This window comes from Eumetopias jubatus, unplaced genomic scaffold (assembly GCF_037043125.1).
Source record: "Eumetopias jubatus isolate StellerSeaLion01/CBP00866 unplaced genomic scaffold, mEumJub1_p1.0 scaffold_6, whole genome shotgun sequence".
NCBI classification, from domain to species: Eukaryota; Metazoa; Chordata; class Mammalia; order Carnivora; family Otariidae; genus Eumetopias; species Eumetopias jubatus.
This window is the reverse complement of record NW_028274812.1, coordinates 5891812-5912781: the sequence shown is the minus strand read 5'-3', so window position 1 is coordinate 5912781 and position 20970 is coordinate 5891812. Positions and strand designations below refer to the sequence as shown.

Sequence of the window (20970 nt, the reverse complement as noted above, 5' to 3'; positions counted from 1 at the left end):
ATATATACCAGCCACAAAGCACTTGGCCCAAACGGTCAAATGCAAAGCACTAGGAGAGATGCGTAACTCCATCGGCAATAAATGTCTCTGGAGCAGCCTCGGATCTGGGACTTGCTGGAGCCTCCAAAGCACGGAATCTGCCAGAAGGAAAAGCTGAGAGTAGCCAGGCAGCTCCTGGGACCTGTCCCATCCAGGGGAACCAGGAGAGCAAGGTCTGAGCAGGTGGTGATCTGCAAAGAGGACTGTTCTGCTAGGTGGGATACAGTCAGGGAGAAGCTATAAGTGGTCTTGGAAACCAGTAATCATTATCAACATGGCTCCTGGCTTAGTCAGGTCCTGGAGGGACCGTTGTTCTCAGTCTTGGCTAGACCATGAAATCACACGGGAAGTTTTAAAAGCCCTGCTGCGGATAGCCATTCCCATTCTCCCGCAACAATGGAAATCGCCTCAAATGCCTCTAAATAATCTGAGTCACATGTGTTCCTGACACAGTGTTTTCAGCTTTCATTTAGTTTCAGCCAATTTCTTCCTCTCCTGTTCTATCCGATCCAACAAGAGAATATCCTTTGAATTGGCCCATGCAGATTACCAGAGTAAATGCCTGTGCGGTTTTCTCCAACTTCCTGGTCCCACAGAGACTCAGGTCTGGGGCTCAGCCTGGGCTTGAGCATTTTTTTAAAAGATTTTATTTATTTGAGGGCACCTGGGTGGCTCCGTCATTAAGCGTCTGCCTTCGGCTCGGGTCATGATCCCAGCGTCCTGGGGTCGAGCCCAGCGTCGGGCTCCCTGCTCCGCGGGAAGCCTGCTTCTCCCTCTCCCGCTCCTCCTGTTTGTGTTCCTGCTTTCACTATCTCTGTCTCTGTTAAATAAATGAATAAAATATTTTAAAAAAAAAGAATTTGTTTATTTGAGAGAGAGAGATAGTGAGCACGAGCCGGGGGGAAGGGGAGAGGCAGACTACCCAACGAGCAGGGAGCCTGATGTGGGGCTCAATCCCAGGACACTGGGATCATGACCTGAGCCAAAAGCAGACACTAAGCCAACCGAGCCACCCAGGCGCTCTTGGGCTTGAGCATTTTTTAAAGCTTCCCAGGTGGTACCGATATGCAGCCAAGGCTAGGAACAAGAGGCTCCCAGAACTGGGAAGAGCTAGTTGAGGATTCAGGCCTCAGCAAAGCAGAGCTTAGTGGTCTCCTGTCTCTACTGTGAAATTGAAGTAACAGCAAAATGATAGAGATAGAAAGCCAGCTAGGAGACTCTGCCAACCCAGCAGGGCCAGAAAGGGCTGCACAGTGCTGGGTAACTGGGGCTGCCTTAAGACCCACTAGAGACCACACAGCAAGACGAACTCAGATCTTATCAGCTCAGGCTGCTAATGTAATTCTGTTCTGACCAAGTTTTGCCAGGAAGCAAGTACAGCTCTGCCTGCGAGCGGAGGGCATCAGTAACCCCATCAGGGAGGGACTAGAGCAAATCAGGACCTGACCTCCTCCTTTTGAAATAATTGGATACTTCCCGTGTCCACAGTCTAAAACATGGTTAGCAGCTCCCACGTGGGGATTTTTGACTGTTTCCACACCTCTTTGTCAATTCAACTACTTTTTCATCATCTCCAGTTTTGAGCTCTATTTAAATGCTAAGGATCTGAATAGTATTAAACATATTACTGTCCATATTCTTACATGATTTTATTCTTGTATCTAATTTTGTAATTGAATTTTGTAAATTTAGAAATTGTCTGTGAGTAGTTTAAAAAGGTTTTAGTAATGTATTAAATATTAAAATCTATTAAAAGGGTTTATGGCAAAATAGATTTAGACCCTCAGCCCAAATTCCTTTTGGTGTGAATAACTTTTATTATATGATACGAAGGTAAGGAAATAATTGCAAAGATGAATTTTCAAAGCAAAACAGAATTTTTAGATCTGGATTATCTTAAACCTATGGCTACTGTGTTTTAGAGGTAAATACATATGTAGTTTATTTTTTAAATTGTCATGTATCAAAGAACAATCTCAGATAAGCAGAAATTGCTTAAATAGACACTATTTCAGATTTTCCTTTCTTGCTTTTCTGTTCTCATGCTTAATTGTGCAATTCTACAAAGTTCCACATTAAAAAAAAAATGACAAGAAAGAGACCTAAAATATTTTGAAAAATCTAAGGAAGAAGGGCATAATGAGGGAAGGTAATTGGGAGGTAGAAATTGGGTCACAATATGAAACAAAATAGTGTGTGTTTGTTTCTCTTCCCATTTGTTCTGCAATAAACCTAATCCTCCTCGAATTCCTCCAAATATCTGAGTCACTTGTGTTCATGACACAATCTTTTCAGCTTTTATTTGATCGCTGCCATTCTTCCTCTCCTGCTCAAGCACCTAATCCTTCGAATTACCCATATAGCCATCCATGTGGCCCCTGCCCACACCCACACACTGAGCTACTAAAGTGGGGCCCCAGTTAGGGACATAGGACCCACCTTACCCAGGGGAATTTTCCTCCCAGTTTAGGACAAGATTCTGGCATGACTTTCAGTCTGCCCTCCATATCCAATCTGTCCTCCATGGGCTCTGGGGGGTGATGGCAAGGAACTTTGTGCTTATCCCTTGCATGGGTGACCAGAAAAGCAAGCAAGGCTACCTTATGATCTTGTGAGCCCTTTCATTATAGCAGGAGTCTTGGGAACGGATTGCAAAACTATCAGATTAATAACTATTGCAGTATTCAAATGTGTTCCATCCCTCATCCACTGGTATATTGGTTTTGGAACTTAGACTCAAGCTGGGTCCCTTATCACACTTGATTTTAAAACCTTACTTAACTAGGCAGGCCACCTGGCTTAAAGACAGAAACCTAGATTTAAATCCAGGTATTCTTGTTAACTGAGTGGCCTCAGACAAGTCAGTGAGCCATTCTGAGGCTCATGGAGTTGACCTTAGATTTTGATCCTTGTGGAGCTGCTGTGGTGATATGACAAGATAATGTAAGCTCAGGGGATGGAAGGACGGACGGATGGATGGATGGATGGAGAGATGGATGGACGGAGAGATGGATGATGGATGGAAACTGTGATGTGCTAGACAAGGATTTGCTGCTGTTGTCTTCACAGAAGTTTGATGCCTGAAGCATGAATTCAGCTTCTCCTAAGTGCCTTGTATTTGTGCTAGGTTCTGTAAGAGTTAAGTAAAAAGATCTGGTCCCTATTCCCCAGGGACTGACAGGTGTGACAAGTGCTACATAGGGAAAAACAAAACACAAGGGAGGATGGCCATATTAATTCCAAATGGGAGCCTTGAAAGGTCTGATGAAGACTCGCCCTAAAGAGGGCTTATGATTTCTCCAGATGAACATTAAATGCATTCATTCTAGGCAGAGGGAAGAGCATAGCAAAAGCACAAAAGCAGAGGGGTTGTGGCACCTATTCAGAAAACAGTCAACGGTGTAGTTGGCCAAGAGTGTGGACAAGGAATGGGACTCAGGAGCAAAGGGAGCGACGCCTTGAGGATGCCGGAGGGCAGAGGCTTCCCTAGAATCCGCCCAATACCGAGGTGAGGCGTTTGGTTTCATGCCAGATTCAACGAGGAGAAGCTGACAGCAAGTGACGTCATTCATTCAGCCACCCACCACTTATTTATTGTTACCTAGAGGTACGAAATACACGAGATACACTGGTGAAGGGGATACAGCCGTGACCTCAAGGAGACTTCTGTGTCAGGGAGAAAAACGGGCAACTGCACCAGAAACCTCCATCCTCATGATAAATGCTATGATGGGGTGAGTAGGGAGTGCCAGGGCACCCAGAGGAGAGACAGCTGACCCGGGCTGGGGGCGTCAAGGAGGGAGTTCCAAATTCAAGACTTGCCCACCAGGCCACAGAGACGTCCCTGGAGGGAGAGAGTGCAACAGAACAGGGAGAATGGGAAGAGAAATGCATTTGAGAGACCTCTGTCGTGGCCCAGGTGAGGGGTCAGGGAAGCTCATTTATGACAGTGGGGCAGATAATGAGCAAATGAAAGGCATCGTTGCATGGACAACAAGCCTCTCAGCTATTTTTTTTTTTTTTTTACAAACTTCATGAAATGCCAAATGTATTGAAAAAACTTTATGACTCAAACAGAAAACAGTTTTTCTTATTTGAAGTTTTCACTGGTTCTGCCAGCGAGCTCCCTTAATCCTTCCAAATGCAAATTTAATATGAGACAGATGCATTGTGATGAGTAATACAGAAGCCCAACTTCCTTGGCCCCGGTGGGCCGGAGCACCTGCGAGCTGGCCTGGGGGTCCTGGGCAGTGCGGGTCCTCCGTCGACGCACGCAAACAGGTCTGAGCTCATTTCCTCTGTATCTGCTGGAGGGCTACTGAGTGTGCTTCTCGCCCCGCTTTCCTCTGTGACTATGTCGCCTGTTCCGTTTGCCCTGTGCCACCACCACAACAAAAATGGAGATGAGAATCAACTCTTTATTTCAACAGCAGCGAAAGAATTATTTCGTTAATTGGTATATTGATATCCCAAGAACTGCTTACTGTGCCAAGTTATTAAGAATAAGTAGACGAGGGGCAAATTAAACTTTGAATCACCTGTTCCTTTGGGCAAGATACATAAACTAAATTGACTGCAACCAAATGTCATATTATTTACATGGCATGCACAATTTATTTCCCAAAAATGTGCTCAACAAAAGATTTGAATTTGCTCTTAAGCGTATAATGGATCCCACTTAATAGTGACGCTCTCCATGTGCCCTTCTCTCTATAATTAAATCATATGGAAAAATGTCACAAAACAAAATAAAATGTATTTATTTCAACCATATCTTCCCACAGCATGACATGAAGTCTGAAAAAAAGAATCACTAAGCATTTTTATGCCATCTGTGCTGGTAGGGGATACGTTTCCCAAGCACATCACTGTAAAATGTTCCATTTTGAATTAAGCATAGTCTACTTATTACTATATAGTATCTGACCGAATGAGTACCATGTTGGACAAAATTCCATATCTGATACGATATTCTTATTTTTCTATATGCTATTTTTTCTTTTAGCAAAACTATTTCACCATAATGTCTGTTACTGGATTTCAAGAGATCCAAAAGAGAGGAGTCATCAATATATGATTGTATTTGTGTTAAAATCTCCATGCTTCTTCATCTGAATAAAGTTCCAAAAGTATTTTCTAACAATTGAAATCATAGCTTCTTATAAGCAGAATATGGATCACTGTGACAACTTGGGTAATGACATTATTTGGGGCTGATAATCCCCTGTTGCAGAAGGAGAGCTAACACTTCTCTACCATCAAAAAAGCTGTTGTTTCACTTAGCTTATGAAGCATAAAGTTATAGGCATGAAACTTCTGCTTTTCCAACAGAATAAACCTAAGGCTTTCCTTTGCCGTTATTATGACTCAATTTTATGAATACTTGTAGAAAATTTTATCTCCTATACTCAATGAGGCCTTCTCACAGTTTGTTTATGAGATGTGAAAATCCCATAAATTTATCACAGGGCTGCTTGATTGACTCAGAGAAACACCAGAGTTCCAGCTTCAACACAAATGCAACATGACTCTTAGCACAGTCTGCGTGATCCTTCCAAATTTGTGTCCCAGATGCCATACATCACGTCATTGTCTGGAAACACATGTGAATAATAAAATGTAAACTTCTTTACGAATGAAAAATACCTTGTTTTTTAAAAAAAAGATTTTATTTATTTATTTGAGAGAGTGAGTGAGAGAGAGCACAAGCAGAGGGTGGGGGGAGGGGCACAGGGACAGAGGGAGGGGGGAGCAGTCTCCCTGCTGAACAAAGAGCCCGACGAGGGACTCAATGAAGGACTCGATCCCAGGACCCTGAGATCGTGACCTGAGTGGAAGGCAGACACTTAAGCGAGGCGCCCTGAAAAGTACTTTATAACTGTGTTGAGCTCCTTCTAGTTATAAATCTTCCCAAGTCAATGACATTTATGCTAAAACTTCAAACATAGCTAAATTAAGAAGATAGGATTTACTTGAAAATAATTTAACATCAAGTCGTCCATTTTAATCATGTTAGAAAAGCTACAATTTTTCTAAAATTATCAGTTATACCGTTTGTCATAAAATCAAGGGCTGGATTTACCTATCTTGATTCTACCCAAAGCTCTGAAAAGATTTAAATTTCCATGGGGTTTTGGAAGCCCCGTTTCCTTTAAAACCAATCCCACTATCTCCTGTAAGCCACTTTTTTAAAAATTTAAATTCAATTAATTAACATATTATGTATTATTTGTTTCAGGGGTACATGTCTGTGATTCATCAGTCTTGTATAACACCCAGTGCTCATTACAACACATACCTTCCCCAGTGTCCATCATCCAGTTACCCAACCCCCCACCACCCCCTCCCCTCCAGCAACCCTCAGTTTGTTTCCTAAGATTAAGGGTCTCTTATGGTTTGTCTCCCTCTCTGATTTCGTCTTGTTTCATTTTTTTTTCTCTCTTCCCCTATAATCCTATGCCTTGTTTCTTAAATTCCATATATCAGTGAGATCATATGATAAATGTCCTTCTCTGATGGACTTATTTCACTTAGCATAATACCTTCCACTTCCATCCATATTGTTGCAAATGGCAAGATTTCACTTTTTGATGGCTGCGTAATGTTCCATTGTGTAAATATACCACATCTTCTTTATCCATTCATCTGTCGGAGGACATCTGGGCTCTTTCCATAGTTTGGCTTTCGTGGACATTGCTGCTATAAACACTGGGGAGCAGGTGCCCCTTCAGATCACTACCTTTGTATCTTTGGGATAAATACCTGGTAATGCAATTGCTGGGTCTTAGGGTAGCTCTATTTTCAACTTTTTGAGGAATCTCCATACTGTTTTCCAGAGTGTCCCTTAAGCCACTTTTGACGATGATAGTGTATGCAAAGGTGATTTGTGGACCATTAGATGAGACCAAAAGTTGTCACCCCCAATAATATTATTATCATGATGATCATGATAATTGTGGCAGTGACTCTTGCCAGTGTTGGTCCCAGGCCTTCCCACATGAACACAGTCCTTTTTTCTGTGATATTAATTTTATCAACTGATTTTCTTTATTTTGAGCATTCTTTTGTACCCTGCCTTTGATATTGACCTTCAGTGTCTTCTGTCTATGGCTTATTCTTCCGTGTAACTGCAGGGTAGGGTCCAAATCACAGATGTTGAAGTATCCTATAGGAATCATTAGAGGCAGTCCAAAAAACATTTGTCAAAGCACTGAATGGATTCTGCTTGTGTCCCTATTCTAATTCAAACAAACAAAGAGCCCACCAAAAAAGACTTTTGAGTCTTTTTTTTTTTTTTTTTTTTTTTAGTGAAAATATGACTTTCCTTTGGGCCAGCGATGATTCCTTACGTATTTACCTCTTAGATGGAGCTGGGCTTTTCCTCAGGTCCAGGGAGGACCACCTTTACCAAAAGAGCAAATGAATCCATTTCAAATTCTCACTTTTATTTCTGTGAACTGTATTCTCTGGTCACCTACATGAATACTTTCAAATGAGACTTTTTAAAGTGCTTTCCCTTCCTAACTTTCGTGGATTACTAGAGGTTGTGGCCATAATATTCTAGCACAAAATATGGATTAACTTTCAGTGTGAAAGTTTGAAAGTTCACGTACTGATTTTGCCAACTGCAAAGGATGCTGATATTTGAATAAACACTTCCAGAACTGAAGCTAATACCATTCAATGGTACACATGGTTATTTCCTCTTTCTTTTGAAATCCAGAAGGGTAGGTCTACTTGCTCCTAATTTTGTTATTAGTTATTAATTTTTCTCTAGGTGCTCTGCTAAACCCTCTTTGGACCAAATATCACAAAAAACCAAAAATGTGCAGCAATACGGATTTAAGTGAGAAGTTAATTCTGGTCGTACCTTTTTTAATTAATAAAAACAGTCATGATCAGGATACATTGCACTGAGCAAACTTAGGATAAAATTAACTACAGTGCATGGCTTCCTATTTGATGTTCAGGAATCTGGTTTAGAGAAAGAAAGGAAGGTCCACCATTCTTCAGCCTGGAGAAGACAAGGGGATGGTGGCAGGAGATGGCTCCATTTGTGAAGGAGATGTGTTCCCTCACCTCTCCATTAAAGGTCTTTACATTAAGGGTCATGTGCCTGCAATTTTCTCCAAGTGCCTCTAGAGGGTAATCTTCCATTTTTGGTAACGACCTCTCTAGTTGGTATGGGCCCAAACTCACACATCTTTCAAGCAGAAGCCTTACTCTCTTGTGACATAATCCCCTGCCATAGGGTTAACTAATCTTTTATACCCATTATGCTTCTTGTGCCTGATAGCTGAGAAGAGTCTTGCATCAGGTAAACATACCTCTTAAAAGGCATCGTCTCCTCCATGCATGTGCCTTTGATCCACACCTTGCATTGATGGCCAATCTCTATTGACTGTCTGTCACAAACATCCCACCCAGTGGCAGTCACTTCCACCTCTCCAAAACCAGAGCTAAGCCTCTTCTCAGCTCTTCTTCTATAGGGGTATTCCAGTTCCCTCACCCTATCCAACTTAGATCTTTTTGTTCTTCCTCTTATTCTCCTATTCACTTTCATCTGTAGCCTATACTTAATATGGAAATCTCCATATTATCTTATAACACAGCTCCTAAATGTCAGTTTATCAAATGAACTACAGAAGTGAAAGGACTTCACCTGTGATGATAGCAAAATTCTCAGAAACTGTTAGGTTTGCTTTTCTGTGAAACGTGAACATTATGACTTTTGTGTCAACAGTTAGTAACGTAGCTCATTTAATTTGGTTTTGATATTTCAAAAAGACAAAAAAATGCACGTCCAACCATAATTTTAAAAGCAAAACAGAACATGTTGGTGGCTACATGAAGAATCATTCAGTGACAAGTAGTGTTTTGAAGCAATGGTCACTATAATGTGATATTGCCTGGGAAGAAGGAGCTCCCAAGGGAGGAGAATCACAGAGCCGATAGCTAGTAACAGCATTGGCAGGCTGCTTACTGAATCCCGGGCTGTGTGTTAAGCAATGTTATCTGCTTTATCACATTTTATCTTCACCACCCAATGTTCCTACTTTACAGATGAGGAAACCGAGGCCCAGAGAATTTATGCCATTTGCCCACGATCGCATAGTATTGGAAGTGGGACTCCCTCAGTCTGTGTGCCCTAAAGCACAGAATCCTATCCATTCCCATTGATGTATCAATAACAGCATGACAACTACAGTTCTTCTCAGTGGCAAAAGGATTCACTACTAATCCAGAAATAAAATAAACTTTCCCCCCGATTTCTCACAATCTCTAAGTCTATACTGGTCAGCTGGAACAGCTAGGCAGTGATAAGGCAATGGAAATAGATGAAAGGGTGAAAAGAAGAGACAGGAAAACTTAACAGGTTGGAAAAGAAACGTCCTTCCTTGGTGTAACATGAGCCTATGAGGTATGAGCTCCTTATGGAAAGTTGACCTCAGTTGGCCCAGACTGGGAGCAGTGCCCTGAGGACACCTCTCCTGAGAGTCGGGAAGAGTCAGCTCTTCCCGGTAGGAGCACGTGGGTGGGGAGGGGACATTTTCCACCACAGACTCTACCATGCAATTATTTTTATGCCAAAATCATAGGAAGACCTTGGACTTGGCACACAAAGTTAATGGACCTGTGCCGAGTTAGGACCCTGTTTGTCCTTGGTCTTCTCCTCAGCAAGAGCCCCAATAAATATGCAAATCACAAAAGTGTCTTCCAAACATAAAAATATCTTTCCTTATAATCCCAGGAAGCTCTTACATTTTATTAAAGCCACAGTTATTATTTTAGAACAAGGTCTTGTGCCTTCTTGGTATATACTTAAAACTTGTAAATCGCTTTTTAATGTCTTAAATTTGCAGCCAGCATTGGAAATTTGCAATTACCCTACCTTGGTCAACTCAGAAGGTTTTACTCCCTCAACCTAAATATGCCAGCCTTAACTTCACACGCAATTCTCTAAATGGAAGTTACCAAAAATACAACACAGATAACTGAATTTTTTTCTACTTCAGTTATTTTAATTGCCTGAAACTATATTTTGCTTAGACATCAGGGTAAATAGCAATTTGCCCCAGAGAAAGCCTTTTCGACCCAAGTCATTGAATGATTTTTATTAGTACACACACACACACACACACACACACACACACACACACACACACACAATATGAGAATACATAAACACTTCAGCAGGACTTTTTCCTGGGAAAAAGAATACGGCATGCATTGATTAACACAATTTCTTGCTTCCTTCTCTTTTACTGGAGACTGAAGCCCAGATGAGAGAGATCTGCTGGGGAGTCAGGAGATCTGGGTTCAGGGCGTGCTTCTGGCACTGAAGAACTGTGTGATCTCCAGGACGTTCTAGACTTCTTGCCTTCAGTTCCTTTCTTTAACACAAACACCAGTATGCCAATTTGATTTTAAAATATTCACAAACTTGACCTAATCATTTTTTAATACTAGGGATTAAACCTAAGAAGATAATTAAAGACAGGAAGAAACATAAATACCTAGATATTTTAAATGTGTGTTTAATAGTTATGGAGAAACAGAAATAAGTTAAATGTCCACCAATATAAAAATGGTCAAATAAATTATGTTTTATTCCTATGATGGAATATTATGTTGCCATGTAAATGAATGAGAGCATTTTAAGGACATAATAAAATTATCAAAATATAAAATCAAGTTAAAAATCAAGGTATAGGGGCGCCTGGGTGGCTCAGTCGTTAAGCGTCTGCCTTTGGCTCGGGTCATGATCCCGGGGTCCTGGGATCGAGCCCCGCATCAGGCTCCCTGCTTGGCAGGAAGCCTGCTTCTCCCTCTCCCACTCCCCCTGCTTGTGTTCCCTCTCTCACTGTGTCTCTCTCTGTCAAAAAAATAAATAAAATCTTTAAAAAAATTAAAATCAAGGTATAGAACATATGTGATAGAATCTTACTTGTGCACTAATATGTGTGATTAAGTACACACAAGGAAGCACGTAATGGCAGTGATGGCTATTTCTTGGTAAGGAGAGGATACCTGACTGTTCCCTTCATCCTTTGCTTTGTTTACCACCTCTTTCACAATGAACAGTATAATCAGGAAAAAAAAGTTACCTTAAAAATTAAGATATTGGCTTGAGCCAAATTCTCTCTAAATTTCTCTATAATTCTAAACATTTATTCCATAACCAAAAAAAAAAATTCAAAAGTAACACATAGAATTTGGAATTCCCAAAAATAGTCAGTCCTCAGGACAGAAACATTCTGTGCCATGGTCCCAGCTCATCCAGGGCAAGACTGTAGAAGAGCTGCGTGCTGGGGCCATAAAGATCCCATAACCCCTTTTAGGAACCCCCAACACGACTGTTCTCCATCATGACATAGGTTTCCTCCTCTGGACTCTATCTTTAGGCTTTTGAATCCTGCAGTAAGGTAGGAGCATCCTAACTTACGTAAGAATCATCACTTTGCTCTTCTATCTCCCCACACATTTCAAATGATTTTTGCCTCCAGACCTCCAGAACATGGGATAGTGATTCAAGTCGCTGCTTCCCTTTTTATACAAAATGCTTTTAAGGTCACTCTTTCTACACTAAAAAGCAGAAAAGTACCTTAGTGGGTGTCTGGAAGTTCCCAAAGCAGCAGTCCCCACCCACACTTGACCAGCACTTCGTGAGTTCCTGGTTTAAAATTGTAGAGTGGTGGTGTCTAGTTCCTCCCCGATCTTCAGGCTTTACTCTGGGCTCCCAATGGTAAAGATACTTAAATGCAGAAAGGTTGGTATGCGTTCCCTTGAGCAGCTGCTAACTGAACATTTATGACGAGGCAAAAAAAAATCCAAAGTAACCAAGTAGTTCTTTCACTACCCTTTGTAAGAGAATGCATGACTCAGGAATGCACAGCCATCCACAGTGCTCCTCCCAAATAATGCTGTTGACCTGGAAGTGATTTCTTATGTGAAATCTCCTTTCCCTCTGGCTGAGAGGGCATGTTGCCATCCAGTCTGAACATGGAACAGAGGAGCGAGATTTTGACTCATACCATTTCCAGCTCCCAGTGCCTAGTCATAGGATCATAGACACATATTCTACTGCATACCAACCCATCTATCTCATTACCTTCCTGTAGAGCCATACCAAAGCCATGGCTAACTCATGGAAAGTGTTCTATTTTAGGGACCATTCAGGAGAATCGCAGACTCCAAGTTTGTCGGTTGTCACTCTCAGGCCAGGAAATGATTTCATGTATTCAACTTCTACCTCTCATAACAGTGCGTCAGTTTCTTACTCAATTCTCACTCAAGGTGGAAAATAGCTGGGCATTATATCTATGACTATTATTGCCATGACAGTCACTGTGGCTAATGGTGCTGTGGCCACTTGAGGCACCTACCTTTACCTCAGTCACCTCCTTTAATCTTCACAGCAAACATAAGTCGGAGGTCTTGTGTTTACCTTTATATACATAGGCAAATGAAAACTCAGAGTGATGAAGACATTTGTCCAAAGTGCAACTAGTTAGTAGCAGAGCTAAAATATCAACCCAGGTCTCCCACATCACCTACTTGTATAATTGAAAGCTAGTCATTTCCCCCTTTCTTAATCTTCATTAGGCGAATTGTCCCAGACTCTCATCCTATTTCCTAACCCAGAACTCTATTCCTCTAAATTTGTTGCTGATATTGTTTGTTGAGAAGAAGGGGCAGTAGATTAGTATTTTCTCTGAAACCTACTCTTTTCAGACCTGCCTTTGTGTTTGGTCTGAGGAGTTGGGGGAAGGAGAGTTAATTTTAAATCGAGGGTAACAATGTCTGCTCCAAAATCTCTCAGGGGAGGCGATCTGGTTGGAAGGGGCTAAGGACATTCTCTTGAAACTGTGTTTGCAGAGGAAGCACAGAATTCTTGCTTAGGTTATACACTTATTTGAGTTGGTTTGGTGGGGAGAGACGTAGGAAGGCCACAGAAAGTGGTTCAAGAGTACCCCCACCCAGCCACTTTTGATGCTACCACTCCTGAGGAATTGTGGGCAACAATTGTTTTGGGTGGAATACTTTAGTGGATTTCTCTGGAAGCCCAAGGGGTGCATGAAAGCACTAGCTTATAGGAATACAGCTCCTGGGGTGCACGATGGGGCCTGGGAGAGGTTAGGTGTCACACAGCACATGAGCACAACATGACAGAGTGCTAAGCCAGATGGGATCTGAGTGACATCCATCAGAAGAGGAGGAATAGCTCTGCTTCCTCAGGTAGCATTTCCATCAAAGGAACTCAGCACTTTTCAATTATAAGCCAACATTTTGCTTCTGGTACAGGGTGGGTCAGAAGATAAATTGGCTTTTTCAGTTTTGAATTTCCAATCTCGGAGACTAGAATCCTTTCTGATTTAATGTTTCAGTTCTCCTATGCAAAGCCCAGGTAAAATGTCTTTTCTGTTATTTCTGGGTGCTTACCTAATTTAGGGATTTTGACTTCCAAGTCCAAATAACCTTACTCAGAGAAATAGCGAAATACAAGTAGATGAATTGAGTGATTACAAAATGTTAGTTGCTCCATCTTGTTTTCCCCTCCCTGTGGGCCTTCTTCAATCTGCCTGCATACAGGCACTCACTTCGTCTTCACTCCTCACACTCAGCTCCTTCATTTCCTCAAGTGGCCAGGACTGTAATTGGCCACAGAGGATGGACAGGAGAAGCACACACATGTCCCTGATCCTCTTGCAGTTACAAGAAAAGTTGTGCACCATCCAAGCTGTGTTACAAGAGGTAAAACTGTCCTATTCCTTAACAGACACTTTTCCCCATGAATGGAAAACAAAGGAAGATTCTCTGTGTTCACCTGCTCACCTGCACAGGTTATAGTACACTAGCCTGGCCATGTCCTTGACTCTGTTTCTTTTGATTATCGTTTGTCTTATTCATTTAGTTAATGTTTCTTGAACACCTGTCCAGTAAGAGGCTCTGTTAAGTGCTGGAAATGGAAAGAAAGAGGGAGGAAGGAAGGAAGGAAGGGAGGGAGGGAGGGAGGGAGGGAGGGAGGGAGGGAGGGAGGAAAGAAGGGAGGGAGACAGAGAGAGGGGCAGAAACTCAGGCCAAATTCCTGTCTTTAAGGAGACTGCTTTCAAGTTCAGGAGATAAGCTGTACAAGGGCCATAGACAGATGCCAACGAAATGCCATCAGAGCCTGGTTTTAGAGATGAGGAAAGTTTTCATAAAACATTTCACCTAGACTTCAAAAGCAAGGCAGATGGGAAAAGCACAATCTAGGCTGAGGAATAGCATGAGTCAAGGGTTTGAACAGAAGCAACAGGTTTGCAGCAGTCGTGGCCCAGGAAAGACCTGAGAGAGAAGAGGGCCGAGGAGTAGTAGAGGGGGTTTGAGGACACGCCGGAAGTCTGGCTTGATGCCACAGGCAATAAGTTGCTGTTGAATATTTGCAAATACATGAGTGACATAATCACCACTGTGATTGGGGCCAGAGAGAGTGGCAACTGCTCTGGGGAGCTGGGGCCAGAATCAGGTGAGCAGGCCTGGAGGCGACCACACTGCCAGGACAAAGAGCAGGAGGCCAAACCCAGGCGGCCAGTGGAAACTGCAGGAGATGGTGGGCAGGGGCCGCAGCACTGCTGGGGCCCCCCAGGCATCACCCATAACTGAGCATCAATTCATTACACGGATGGTCAGGGAGCAGGGAGGGAGAGAGAGAGATTTGGGAGCATCCATTTGAGGCCAACAACTGAAAATGTTAAGCTGAATAAATTACCAACCCAAATCTTGTGGTGAAGAAGCAAAGTAAGCCGAGAACAGTTCTGTTCAAGAACACCTGTATGTCAGAGGGGTAAGGGGGGAGAAGATGAGCCGGAGGGTGACCTAGAGGGCCAGAGCTTGGAGAGCAGAAGAGCCCCATGTCAGAGAAGCCCACAGTAGAGAGTTTCCAAAACCAGGGTTGGACACTATGTGGAAGCCACAGAGAGGGAAGGATGTGAAGACCAAGCCTGAGGAAGGGCTCCAGGCTGCGGCATCTTGGAGAATGTGTGGCCTCCGAAAGAGAAGTCACAGCAGAGTGGTACAGGCAGAGGCCAGTCCACAGGTGGCTGAGGGATGGTAAATCCCTCTTCTGAGAAACTGGGATAATGGACAATGGGAGTAAAAGAGCATTGAGAAAGAATGAGAAAAGGGAGGGGTTTTTTGGGGGGAGGGGGTAGGTGCGACCATGTTTTCCCAATCAGAAGAGTCTTGTGAATACACTTGAGCTGGCTTCGGTTCCTCTCAGGCACTTATATGGCCTCGCGGACTTGTCCACAGCTCTTACCCACTCACCATGGCTCAGTAGGTGCATGTCTTCCCCGCTCCAGCACTTGTTCAGCAGAGGCTCCAATCTGCTCCACCTTGTTCTCCTCTTGGCACTTCAAAGATGGCCAACTGCTGATTCAAGACAGAGCAGGGAGCATTCACGCGAGAAAGTTCTGGAATAGGGAAATAATAGATCGAGAGCAGAAGGGGCTCGGCCAGGAGGAACAAGAGTGAAGAGGAGGACAGAGAGAATGTGAGGAGCGTCCTGTGCAATGTAAAGACTGTCTCCCATGTTTAAGTACACATTGAGGCAGGTGCTGCCGGATGCTGGAAACATCCATTCTCCCTTTATTCCTTAATAACCAAACTGCTATTTTGTTCAGACCACTGCCCTCAGCAGCAAGACAAGATTCATAACTACTCCTAAAGTTGGGCATGTTGACTAATTTGTGGCCAGTGACAGAGGGGAAGAAGTGTTGTGTGGCCTTCAGCTGGGGAGGGCAGATCTCTTGTCCTTCCTGAGCCTGGAACTCAGATGAGAAGGCTGAAGCTCCAGCAGCCATTTTTTTGTCTATGAAACAATCTTGAGACAGAAGATACATGCAAGACATTTAAATACAAAAGTAGAAGTCCAGTTCTCCTATGACTTTGTGGAGCTCTTAGGCTTCTTAATAGCCAGATTGTTTCCTTCCTGACTTTTATTGACATGAGAAAGAATTAGTGTCCGTCTCCCATGAGCCAATATTACGTAGGGTTTTCTGTCACATGCAAGCAAACCTAATCTTTACTGTTAGACATATTAATAAAAGTTTGTGCATTGATAGGATGGGCTGCATCTCCAGGCTCCCTGAGTCGGTGCCATAATGACCAAATGCCCAGCTTCTCCATCTTCCCCACATCCGGTCCAAAGACACAAGAGAGAAAGGAGGAATCAGGCACAGTAGTTTCAGCCTTCTATATCACCGGTAATTTTGTAGAACTCATTGCTTCAAATTGCCATTCAAAGGTAAAACAGTCATGTATTACAAGCAAATTTTGATAAAATTGCATGTGACAATTCCTATTTGGGTTGATAGAGCTTTTTCTTTAAAAAGGCCGAATTCCTTCTGTTCTTATAGACTTAAAGTTTTTACTTTTCATTTGTTATGAGCTGAATTTTCAGTGTGATGAAATATGTCACGGAGACTTACCACTTGGGACTCAGTAAAATACCTGAAGTTTAGACTATAGGTTTCTGTTTTAGAAATGGAAAGATGTTTTATGGTAAAAACCTTTGCAGCTTGGATTGCACTGATAGCTTGTTATTCTTTGCTTATGCGCTTCGTCTCGAAGGTGAGGGGGATCCACAGGACCCCTGTAGGGAACTGAGGCAAAAAGGGAAGAAGCAGGCACAGTGGCAACTCCGTCTTTACCCTCTTTATCACTGACACCCCTTGCTGAGCCATTCCGAAGGAAATAAGGCACAGAGCCCCGCAAGTGACCTGGGTGCCACCTTGGACAATGAGTGTTCCTTTTAGGAGAGTCTTACATGGCTAGCTGTCCTTGCATGTCCTGTGCTTGTGGCCAGCTCCCTGGAGGCAGAGGACCATCTCCGAAAGTTCTTTATAACTATCTTAGCAATATCCAAGGCGTAAGCCATGAATCGCCATCTAGTTCTAGCCCATCCATTTACAAACGAAATTCTGAAGCCTGGACAAGTGAGCTACTTGCCCGAGGCTACACAGACCGGGGCTGTGACCTGGCACGGATCACAGCCCTCGTGAAATGCTCATGAACATTGAACACATGCTTGGCGAGCTGAATGACTGGCTCAAGTCATCCAGTGGCTAGACTTGTTTCAAGATGTCTGTGTACAGATGACATTGACTCTGATATCACTTGTATTGCCTGGCTTTCGGCTCTGATCATTACACTTCTTGCCAAGCCATACATAATTCTTGTTTTCATCCTGTTTGCCCTTGTTCTTCACCTGTTCTTCCATCTGGCCTGCATCTTTAAAAGGGATTGAGCTTTTTGCTCAAAATTAAGTTTTCCTGCCCATTTCCTGGGCGTATTCACTTCCCCGGTGGAAAGCAATGAGTCACTCGCCCAACTGGTACTTTCTGAAAAATGAGAAGCTCATAAAGATAAACGCTTCTTTCCATTGAGGGAACGTGATGCTTGGGTTTATCAACAAGAATATTCATGAAAATATCAGGAATCCTTTACAAGATTTTCTATTAACTAGTAGTACCCGCAATAACATTATTTACTATTATACTCCCATATGGAGTAATGAATTCACACCAGTTATTATGTGGATATAATAAATAGATCATGAAAATCCTGTTAAAGAGTTGCACTGAGTTTATGGGAGGGTTTCTGCGTGGTCACCATGAAGCAGTTCAATCCCATACTCTCTTCTAAGCAACTTATTTGGTTGTTCAGTATACGTAGAGGCCAAAAAGCTGTTTCTTAGGTTGGTATCATGTGGAAAATCAGCTTTTACTTTTCTTTTCTCAAAGATGATCCACAAATTATTAACAACAACCGCTGCCCCTCATGGACTGATCACTTCATGATCACACGCCAAAGGTTGCATGTGCCTTGCCTGATGGTATCTGAATTCCCATTATATATATTTTTTTCTTTGTTAAGTTTTATTTTAGTTCCAGTTAGCATACAGCGTTATATTAGTTTCAGGTGTACAATACAGTGATTTGGGCAATTCCGTCCATCACCCAGTGCTCATCAGGACAGGTGCACTCCTTAATCCCTGCTTAATTCCCACTGTACATACTTGAAAGTTAGGGCTCAGGCAGACATTTACCCAAAAGGCACTCACATGGCAAATGACAGAGCCAGGGTGTGGCCCAGATATGTCGGCTCAAAATCTGTGTCTCTACTCAGCTTTGCAGCCCTCCCCAAAAGTCAAAGCAGCACCAGACCATTGGTCCTATAGCCGGGTGCTGGTGCAGGAGAGACTGGGGCTCAGGGATGCTGAGCTCACAGAGGCCGGGCTGAGGGACCCCCTCCCAGGTTGCTGGTAGATGCCTGCACAGGGGTTTGAAATCGAGTCCGACTGACTGCATCTAACCACGTCACTACCACCACACCACGGGCTATTCGGTAAACTCAGGGTGAGAAGAAGAGTATGTGATACAACCTTGCTAACCAGTAAGCATTAGCAAACGTTTGCCTCCCCACACGGCATCTCTGTGGCCACCTCGGTGATCCGGACGGCCACTTGGGGACAGCAGAGGTTCAGGGGCAATGAAAAGCTGAGCAGAGGACGGGGATGAAAGAACCAATTCTCCATTCTTCTGTGGGTGCCTAGAGACGAACACTGTGAACTTGTTCCCGGCCTCCGCATCTCATGACAGCTGTCGTCCCCCTGCCCCTTCCTCAGCCGCCACCACCGGCCGAACTGGCCCTGTGAGCACATCCACATGTGTGGGGGCTGAAAACTGCAGATCCTCTGCCTGAGGTGGCAAAAAAATAAAAATAAAAAAATAAAAAAAACGGACATGCCTCTGCTATTATACACTTCGGGTCACTGCTTTGCCAACCGGACAGCAGTGTTTCCTGAGTCGGGAACGTACAGTGTCTGCCTGTTCTCTCTCCACTAACCACTCCATTCCTATAAATGTGTTTTAAACTCCTGAAGAAAAGCACTGTGCACACCCCAGTCCCATGAGTTTTACCTGTCAGCACTGCCTGCGAGGCCTGGTGAGGCCCAGGGAAGCGCTGCTGAGTATCACGTTGCTGATCCGGGAGATAGCACTGAACCGGGACCCAGCGCACCCAGCCTGCTGCTCAGAGCAACCACACGGCGTTGATGCCGCTCCCTTTTGGATGGGGTCTTAAATAAAGTCCCTAATCACTTCCCATCCTTACAGCTTTCCTGCTCTTAGGTAAGGTTTAAGGATTCTTGGACACATTTCAACTCAAATAAGTTACCTAGGAACCTTCTACGGGCTTAACCTACTTAATTCTCCTAGTAGTTGCAATTGAAAGTGATAGATTTTTCTAGGCCCTTTGTATTTCCCTGCTCGCTGGTGAAGTAGCTTTAGAGTCCACTTAGGCTGCTTTAGAGAGCCTACTGCTTCCCACCCCCGAGGGAAGTCATCGCTTTCACCTATTTCGGAAAATTCAATTCAGAAAATCTGCTGATGGATGAAAGTTACTAAAAAAATCCCAATACTTTAGGCTTTGCTTAAATGAATAGCTGGTTTTACTTTCTTCTGGTTCTCCATTAAAGCACAATGCAAGAATAGTCTTTGGAATGTTCTCCTCTACAAAATCAATCCAAATAAGACTGCTGATGAGGCTTATTGTCTTCGATCACGATAACAATCCTCACTAATTTCTGTGCTGCTGAAATAATCTCTAGAGTCATGATCTATTCAAAAAGAGACTCTTGCTGTTTAATATGGTGCCTAATCTCAATATGGGTCTGTTTTGCATCCAGCAGGCTTTGTTGGAAAGAAGACTTTCCAAGTATTTAATTAACAAAATTAAGAAAACACACATTTAAACACTGATATGGATGTGAAATGATAACTCCTTACATAAATGTGAACTTCGACCTATATTATCTCATTTCATCTTTCCAAGTAAAATGGTGATATAAGCATTCTCCTACTTTATTGACAAGGAAACGGAAACTTGTAGGTATTCCTGTTGGAATGTGACCTGTTGGAGGCCACAGAAGCAGTCATTTGCTGAGCGCACTCTCGTTGGATGGTTCTAACAGGGACTCCATCTTGCCTACCCTGAGGAGAGTGGTCGGTAAGCTGGGTGCTGTGAGTCTGGAGGAGGGAGAGATTCTGGCAGCCTTTCTCAGTCAAGGAAGCTTGTGGAAGAAACACAGCTTGAGGAATGGGTAGGATTTGAATGGTCTAGAAGGTGCAGACATGAAACCATGGGGCTGGTCTGCACTGTGTGACCAGTACACACTAGTTGAAGGAGGGAAGAATGAGTGAATGAGGATGGAGGGCATCTGAGATCAGGAAAATGATCTAAGAGGGTAAGAAGGCGAAAATCCCCCTGGCATGCTCAGGGGACACTGAGAGGACAGTGGCTCTGGGAGGAGTTCCATCTTGAGCAGAGGAGGACGGGAGCTGGGAGGCGCTCTGTGGGTGTGCAGGGAACTGGTGCCAGGCCAATGAGGGGAAAACTGCCTGCTTTTGACTGAAGAACTTTATCCTGAAAACAATGGGAAGCCAATGGCCACCTGTAGGGACGTGATGTGACAAAGCCCAGTGTTTTAGGAAGATGAGCGGGGACTGAAACACAAAGCACACAGAAACATCTGATGCTCCTGATTTTAAGAGTCTCACTCCATGCCCCTCTAAAGCCTCCTGTCAGCTCTTCCGTGGAAGAGAAGCCGAAGACTTAAAGGTCAACCTGGCTGGTGGGGGGGGGGGGGCAGGGAGGGAGCAGTAAGGTTTAAAGAAAACAAAGAAAAAGAATACCTTTCAAACTTCCCATTCTTGACTTGTACCCAAAGAGATCTGTTATATGGTCATTCTTTTCATTAGGGTTTTTAAGCTAATCAGTAGGCTTTATAAAGAATTACAAAGCTTTCACTGTAGAAACAATTAAATGAAGTAATTTCCTCTGTCTAAAGTGATCAAATATGCTTCTGAAATTAGGAAAATGCAGGCT

At 43.3% G+C, this 20970-nt stretch overlaps 1 protein-coding gene across 1 annotated transcript in view; it reads left to right on the top strand.

The window, feature by feature from the left end:
* The window catches only part of PACRG (parkin coregulated), a 514366-nt gene that overhangs the window by 388643 nt on the left and 104753 nt on the right, over window positions 1-20970 (top strand). The window lies entirely within an intron of this gene.